This window comes from Saimiri boliviensis, chromosome 13 (assembly GCF_048565385.1).
Source record: "Saimiri boliviensis isolate mSaiBol1 chromosome 13, mSaiBol1.pri, whole genome shotgun sequence".
NCBI lineage: Eukaryota > Metazoa > Chordata > Mammalia > Primates > Cebidae > Saimiri > Saimiri boliviensis.
Window position 1 is genome coordinate 19,521,531 of NC_133461.1, and position 9,138 is coordinate 19,530,668.

A 9,138-nucleotide genomic window follows, 5' to 3' on the forward strand; every position below is an offset into this window, starting at 1 on the left:
CCAGACTTGGTGAGATCTGACATCTGAATAGGAGGGTATAAAAACCCACAAAGAGACTTTAGCCTAGTTCTCTTTTTAAGTAAAGTCAGTTGGGGGGGGGGCGGGGGGTCGGGGGGTTCCCATTAGAAAGTTTTATGTTACTTTTGTAGCAGATTATGAATTATACCTTGGAACCACCACAAAACAGTTTGAACACAGTGCTTCCTGCAGCTAGAATTGCAGGCTGTCAGCCACGGCTTTGCTCACCTCCCCAGCTAAGCCACCTACCTTCTTGTGGGGAAGACAAATCGCCCCCTGTGGTCTTGTTGCCCTGCCTCACCCCTTGAGAACCTTCTTTCTTTTCTTTCCTTCTTTCTTTCTTTTATGTACATTTAGTTCCCACAGGCTTCCTTTATCAATATTTCAATTGGTTGCTGCTGACCTATACTTGAATCCAAATATTTGCCCTATTCAGTATGAATTGTTCATTCAGCCAAATGCTCGATTATGTCTGTGCTCTTTTGAGCAAATTGAATGGGCTACTTGACTATGTAATGCCGATATAGCCTGGTCATTAGTAGTGTTTGTTAGAATTGACCAGATGCAACAAGGAAGGAAAGGGAGGGAAGAAGGATGTTTGTGTTCGGTTTTCCTTCCAGAGCAACCATGGTGAAGACAGTGAAATTGTGTACTTCCCAGGGCACAGTTATAAACTGCCTGTCTGTTCTTCCAAATGGGCCCGTAGTCTAATATGAATCAAATGAGTCAGGGTTCAAAGGAGATGGATACTCCGGAAAGCTCACAAGTTTATATATTCATTGGGAAACTATTCTCTGTAAAATCATGACTGGCCGTCTTATTTTTATTGTTTAGATCAAGGCACAAGAAGTAAAATAAAGCTAACTACAAGCCTTGCTCTTGGTTAATATTACTCCCTGCACTGATTCTATGGCCTTTCTTCCCATATGCAAAGTAACCTTTTATGAATGTCAAAAGCCACGTGACTGGAAAATTTTTAACTATCATGTGCTAAACTATAATTCACACTTTAGGGGAGGAAAAGCTTTCTCCTCTATCCTCTCATGTTCAGTGACTGGGGTCCTGCAAATTAAAGTTACAAAAGATAGAGCCGGGCATGGTGGCTCACACCCGTAATCCCAGCACTTTGGAAGGTCGAGGTGAGTGGATCACCTGAGGTCAGGAGTTCAAAACCAGCCTGACTGATAGGGTGAAACCCCATCTCTATAAAAGTACAAAAAGTAACTGGGCATGGTACTGGGTGCCTGTAATCCCAGCTCCTCAGGAGGCTGAGGCTGGAGAATTGCTTGGACCTGGGAGGCGGCGGTTGCAGTGAGCCGAGATTGCACCTTTGCACTCTAGCCTGGGTAGCAAGAGCAAAACTCCATCTCACAAACACACACAAAAAGTTACAAAAGATATATTAACAGGAAGAAAAAAACAGTCTGTTTATGCTTGCAGTGCACACACAAGCTAGAGAACTCAGTGATGAGTGACTCAAAGAAGTGGTTCGAATCAGGGGTTGTCTGTTGTGTCTTAACAAAGGCTGATGAAGTGCAGAGAAGAGGCCAGACGAAGAGAAAGGATTTGGGGTTTGTGGGGAATGGTAAGTTATGCAAAGGGGACAAAAAATTATGGTAAATAAGGGTCATTTAGCATGATACTTATCAGACTCTTATCTGTTATGCAGATAAGAGTCATCTCGGCCAGGCATGGTGGCTCACACCTGTAATCCCAGCACTTTGGGAGACCGAGATGGGCGGATCACCTGAGGTCAGGAGTTCGAGACCAGCCTGACTAGCATGGAGAAACCTCGTCTCTACTAAAAAATGCAGAAAATTAGTTGGGCATGGTGGTGCATGCCTATAATCCCAGCTACTTGGGAGGCTGAGGCAGAAGAATAGCTTGAACCTGGGAGGCGGAGGTTGCGGTGAGTCGAGATCACACCATTGCACTCCAGCCTGGGCAGCAAGAGTGAAACGCTGTCTCAAAAAAAAAGTCATTTTAGGTGATACAAGTATCTCAGAGTAGTTCTCTTCCTGTGATGGAAGAGTGAGACACCGTTCCAACTGATGTTACCTTTCCAAAGGGAAAATTATGCCCTTTTTGACAGAAATGGAGAGAGCAGAGAGCAAATTGCTGTAAGTTCAAAACAATCCTTACACCAAAAGGGCACATTTTGGGGTGCCATACTCTGATCCTCTTCAATACAATAAGTATTTACTGACCACCTACGACATACACAGTACTGAGTTACACTGTGAAAACCCTTCAGGCACAATAAGAGTTAAAATTTAGCCCTGACCCAAGCACAGAAACCAGTACAGATCCAGGAGAATTTTGCTAGGAACAAGAGTGGCTTTTAAATGTAGATTAATTTTTCCAGTGCCCTGGAGCAAGAAGTGGTAATAAGAAAGGACCAGTGTATTGGCTCTTGCTCTTGACAAGTTCCTGTCTTATTGGCAAAGGCAGACATGTAAATAAAGATAGGAATGAGGATACTTGGGGCAAGGTACCAAGTGAAGTAATTATGGGCCGCAAAGAAAAAACAAAACCGAATGTGAATAGAAGTTACCCTTGCCCTCTAGGACTTTACAGCCTGTTAAAGGAGATAATTTATGGACACAAATAAATGGTATCTATGGCAGACTGCTTAAAGGAGCAAGCAACAAGGTGACATGGGCATTTAGGGATAGAAGAGGTCATGTCCAAGAGCATGTGTTTGTCCAGCCCACATTTTTTAAAGCCTTGCTTGAAGCTCATGACTCTAATGCTCCTTCAAGCTCACATCATGTGTATTTTAAATTTGCTTCAAGATTTACAAGATTCTTTAAATATCTTTATATAACTTTTTTATTACAACAGGATTCACTGCTTTATTTCCCTGCTTCCATTACACTGAGTGCAATGCTCCATTATATAGAAGAGGAATGGGATGGAGGGAAATGGGTATTTATTAAGCACTTGCTGTTTACCAGCCCTGAAACTTGGTAGGCACTTTCAACTTTGTGTCTCACTTATGAAGAAGATTTTCACTTGCTTCTCGGCTCTGCTTCATTCAAGATTCTCCATGCCTCATAATCCTAAATTCCCCTTCCCAGCAATCCCTGCTCACCTCCCTGTGGGCAGAGGAGGGACCCTGCACACCTACCATGGTGTCACCTGAACCACCTCTTGCTTCTGGCTGAGCAGCCTTAGAGCTTCTTAAACTGTCAACATTACTTGATCGTTAGGATTATTTCTAAGATCAGAGGGTACAAGTCCTGTTCTGACTTTTCGCGAAGTTTGTTTCCACTGAGAGGTTCTCCTCCTCCCTTTCCAGGTCTTCTAAGGCTATGCTCTCCTAGCCGGATCCACACATCATCTCCGGCGACCTGCCGGCTGGTCCTCGCTCCCATATCATTTGAAAGCACTCCCGGCCTTTGTTTCCTTCTAGAACACATGTTGACCTGCAAAGAGCATGTGCTTCAGGTAAAATTATATTGGAATCCAGCTCTGCTCCTCACGCACTATGCAGCAATGGTAAATCCCTTAACCTCTCCGAGTCTTCATTTTAACACGTGTAAAAACAGGCATAACAATGCCTACCTCACCAAGCTGCTGAAGGGACTAAAGAGGTAACGTGTCAAAGCATACAGCCCAATGCTCAGGGCATAAGTAGTGCTTATTAATATTAGCTTTCCTTCTAATATTATCCCGCTTTTTGGTGGTGAGAAACGGATGGATGGATGGATGGATGGATGGATGGATGGATAGATAGATAGATAGATAGATAGATAGATAGATAGAAAGAATGCTCTATATAAATAGCATGAAAAACATGCATTGCAGAGAAAAGCCAGCCATTGCTTTTGGCTCTGTTTTGTCCAAGACAAGGAACAGAGGGAGACTAGTGTTTGTGGACAGGAGAAAGGCAAAGCTCTGAAGCTGGAGTTCCTAGCTCACTGCGTTGCATCCGAGCTTACTGTGACCCAGAATGTCAACTCTCTGTGCCTCAATGTCCTCATCTTTTAAGAGTATAATGGGCCGGGCGCGGTGGCTCAAGCCTGTAATCCCAGCACTTTGGGAGGCCAAGGTGGATGGATCATGAGGTCAAGAGATCGAGACCATCCTGGTCAACATGGTGAAACCCCGTCTCTACCAATAATACAAAAAATTAGCTGGGCATGGTAGCGCGTGGCTGTAATCCCAGCTACTCAGGAGGCTGAGGCAGGAGAATTGCCTGAACCTGGGAGGCAGAGGTTGCGGTGAGCCGAGATTGCACCATTTCACTCCAGCCTGGGTAACAAGAACGAAACTCTGTCTCAAAAAAAAAAAAAAAAAGAGTATAATGATGATATAATGCTAGGGGCCTTATAGGATTTTTTGGAGAATTAAGTCAGAAAATATGTGTACAGCTGTAGTTTAGTGCCTGGTCATAGTAAGTGTCAGATATTATTTTTATCCAATGCTCAATATGTGTCATTGTTATGAATACATCATTTCTCTTTTTTCTTGAAATTTGCATATTATATTTATTTACCAATGAGAGATCAAAATAATTTCCTTTTAGTAGTGAGACAGTCACATTGACATCTGGTGTTGTCTCTGTGGTCAAGAACACCGTAGAGTAAAGGCAAGATGCTGAAGCAGCCTGGAGATGAGGCATTTGGGAAGAAGAGGTGGGGAGGAGAATGGGGTCGGGAGAGAAGGAGAAGGTTTCAAAGGAGTGCCTCGGAAATGTTTTTTCTAATATCTTTCAGTGATCAAATTGTTACTGCTTAAGGATCTTAGGAAGAAAAGGATTATACACCAAAAAGAAAATCAGCTGGGCATAGTGGCTCATACCTGTAATCCCAGCACTTTGGGAGGCTGAGGCGGGCAGATCACTTGAGGCCAGGAGTTTGAGACCAGCCTGGCCAACATGTTGAAACCCCATCTCTACTAAAAATACAAATATTAGCCGGACATGGTCCTGTAATCCCAGTCACTAGGGAGGCTGAGGCACAAGAATCACTTGAACCCAGGAGGTGGAGGTTGCAGTGAGCCAATATCACACCACTGCACTCCAGCCTGGATACCAGAACAAGACTCTGTCTCAAAAACTAAACTAAAATAAAAATAAAGATAAATAAATATTGCTCTAATAGGACCATATTACATAATTTATGTAATAAATCACTATATTACCCATAATCATGATGATTGTAAAGGCCCATTACTTATGACGAGGTTAAATAATCAGTTCTAAAAATATTTGGCCCCTGGATTAGTTTTCTAGGGCTGCTAAAATGAAGAAGCACAAACTGGGTGATTTAGAGACAGAAATGTATTATCTCACCGTTCTGGGGGCTGCAAGTCCAAAATCGAGGCGTTGGCAGGGCCATGCTTCCTCTGAAGATGAAGGGATGGGTCTGTGCTAAGCCTGGCTCCTAGCTTCTGGTGGCTTGCCAGCCATCTTTGCTGTGCCTTGGTTCATAGACGCATCCCTCCAATTCTCGCTGTGTAGCTTCGCATCGTCTTCTCTCCATGCCCATCTGTCTCTCTGTCCAAATTTTCCCTTACGATAAGGACACCATCATATTGGATTAAAACTTACCTATTCCCGGTGGCTCAAGCCTGTAATCCCAGCACTTTGGGAGGCCAAGGCGGGTGGATCACGAGGTCAAGAGATCAAGACCAACCTGGTCAACATGGTGAAACCCCGTCTCTACTAAAAATACAAAAAATTAGCTGGGCATGGTGGCACGTGCCTGTAATCCCAGCTACTCAGGAGGCTGAGGCAGGAGAATTGCCTGAACCCAGGAGGCAGAGGTTGCGGTGAGCCGAGATCGCGCCATCGCACTCCAGCCTGGGTAACAAGAGTGAAACTCCGTCTCAAAAAAAAAACTTACCTATTCCTTTGGGAGGCTGAGGCAGGTGGATCACGAGGCCAAGAGATCGAGACCATCCTGGCAAACATTGTGAAACCCCATCTCTACTAAAAATACAAAAAAATTAGCTGGACATGGTGGCACGCGCCTGTAGTCCCAGCTACTCGGGAGGCTGAGGCAGGAGAATTGCTTGAACCCGGGAGGCAGAGATTGCAGTGAGCCAAGATCCCGCCACTGCACTCCAGCCTGGCGCCTGGCAACAAAACGAGACTCTGTCTCAAAATAAAAAAGTCTTACCTATTCCATATGACCTCATCTTAACTACTGTAAAATTAGATCTGCAATTACTCTATTTCCAAATAAGGTCACATTCTGAGGTATTGAGATCAGGACCTAAACATATCTTTTCGGGGGAACAGAAGTCAACTCATGATGGCACCTATTTTCCAATACCCTCCAAGCAAATTGCATTGGAATCATGTGAAATACTTTTTCATACAACATAATATAACATAACATAACATGATATAATAGATTGTTTCTAATTTTAGAACTAAATCATTCTGGTTTATTAAGATGAGTGATGTTACAGCAGAAAGTTCTAATTTAAAGAGGGAGTATGTAACTAGATTCTGCACAAATTCTCCTCTTTTTATGCCAAAAGCCCAAGGCCCTATCTATAAACTGCAGCACTGGAGTAAGGAAAAGGGGAGTAGGGCTTGCAGTGATGCGTTCATTGCATGTAATACTGCATTTCAAGGACAGTGCTGTCTACATGGTGTGACTATTGTGTTGTAAAAACAGTAAGGCTCACAGGCCAAGCCAGCTGGTGGGATTCTAACCTTTTGCAGTCACACACACACACACACACACAAACATACACACACACACACACACACACACACACACACACACACACATACACACACTTTAAAAGGAAAGGAGAAGGCCAGGAGTGGTGGCTCACACCTGTAATCCCAACACTTTGGGAGGCCGAGGTGGGTTGGATCACGGGGTCAAGAGATCGAGACCATCCTGGCCAACATAGTGAAACCCCGTCTCTACTAAAAATATAAAAAATCAGCCGGGCATGGTGGCACATGCCTGTAATCCCAGCTACTTGGTTGGCTGAGGCAGGAGAATCGCTTGAACCCAGGAGGCGGAGGTTGCAATGAGCCAAGATTGCGCCACTGCACTCCAGCCTGGGCAACAAGAGCAAAACTCCGTCTCAAAAAAAAAAAAGGAAAGGAGAAGGTCATTCTGCTTATTGAGGTAAAGGAATTCAGCAGCCAACACAAAAGAAACTTTCCCGAGAATATCTGCAGAGGAGGCCTGGGGTTTCCCAGCTATTCAATACCTGAATGTGTTTTCATGTTGTCAAGTTAAAAAATAAGGGTCTTGATCAGGAACACACAGAGGAGGGGCCCCTTCAACAATGACCAAGCCCGGTGAATTTTGACCCAAGGCCAGAAAAATATTGGTTTTTGTGTTGGCATGATGGATTATTTGCTAAAACACGAATGTTATATTCATTAGAGACATTTTGGCTTGCTGATGAAGAAAAAACCTTTTGTAAATAACATGCCTAGCTTTGACAAGGATGAAGTTAAATATATGCAAATTATCTGACGAAGTTGCAATGACTCGATGTACATAACACATTTGTTTCCCGCTGCTGGTATTTTCTAAAACATCACAGCTACTTCTACTTGATGTGTGCAGGCTGAATATGATCATCTTTCTGCAGAAATGCATAGAGTATTTTAATAGTGTGTTTACTATCTACCAGTTTTGAAATAGTTATCACTTAAAATATGATTACAGAAGGCATAAATATTCAATACTACATAAATTCACTAAAAATACAGGAACTGATGCCTCTTAGGGCCCTTCCAAGATATAGAAGCATTTAGCTTGATTCAGTAAATGGTTATTATTAATACCATTTTTCCTCACTCTCTGAAACTTGCAAGGCACTGTTTATATGCTTGCCCTTGACATGTGTTCTCTTATTTCATCCTCAAATCTGGGTTTTATCATCCTCTTGAACAAGGAGAAAACTAAGGCTGAGAACATTAAAGTAACACGATCATGGCAGAGGGGAGATTTTTAAAGCCAGCCTGACTGCACTCTTTCTGTTAAACCTTCCCACTGTCTTGTTGGTTGTTTTTGGTTTTGAAAGAAAAGAACAGTATGGTTCTATTTGATTTTTACTGCATTTATTCCATCACTGGAAAGCCCTATCTTGCCTAAACCAGACTGAGGTTTAGAAATAAACATACATCAGTAGGTCTTTCATATAAGGTATTTCTCTCTGCGTGTCTGTGTGTGTATGTGTGTTTGTGTGTGTGTGCGCGCGTGTGTCTTTCCCTCAGCTTGTGCTCAGTGATCTAACATGATTTTGAATCCAGAAAGACCTATCTGATTCATTCATGATTCCTTGACACGTGACCCATCGTTTTATATCGAACATAGTCATTGCAGCTAAGATAGCATCGCCTGGCGGCGTAGACTGTCTTCTTTATGTACAGATTGAGATCGAGCCAATGCAAACACACTTGACCCTCTGGATGTTACCAAAATAAAAGCAGCTCCACCCTCAAAACTCGAAGTCTTGTGTTTCTCCAGCATACACTAGTGCCTTCTGTCCTGCATTTGCCACTAACGGTGATTTTAAGTAACTCCCTCAGGCCCCTGAGCCTCAGCTCTCTCACTGGGCACTCACTATCTGAATCTCACTTCATAGGATTGTTGTCTCAAATGAGAAAATGTGAGAGAAGAATATTTTTAAGGTTAAATCCCCATGTGTTGTAACTTTCAAAACGATGGCGAATCCTGTGATTGGAGCTCATCGTTCTGGTGCTCCCCTGGGCAAGGTGTTAGGTCAACCACCCACGTGCTCGGTCTGTGCACTTCAGATTTTCTTTCTCCCTAGACACCGTGACATGCGTGGTGCCCTTCAAAACTCATGTTAGAAAGCATGGATAATAAATTATTAAGGGAACAAAGGCCAAGCTCATTGAAAAGCTATTGCTCTGTGGGTAAATACAACCCCACTGTGTATTAAACAAAAATTAAACCCCATTTTCTTTTTTATAGAGAAGTTGCCATCAATTCAAATCCCGAGAACAAGGCCCGGGACATAGTTAATAGTCCGCAGCCTGGCCAGCCCCGGCTTTGAAAGCGTGGAAGCCTTCCTGAAGTGCTGCTTGTGTCCAATTATAACTCACTCCTTACCATCTTCATAATTTAAATCTGTCCGCCCCTTGAGGGGGGGAATTTTTGCTAA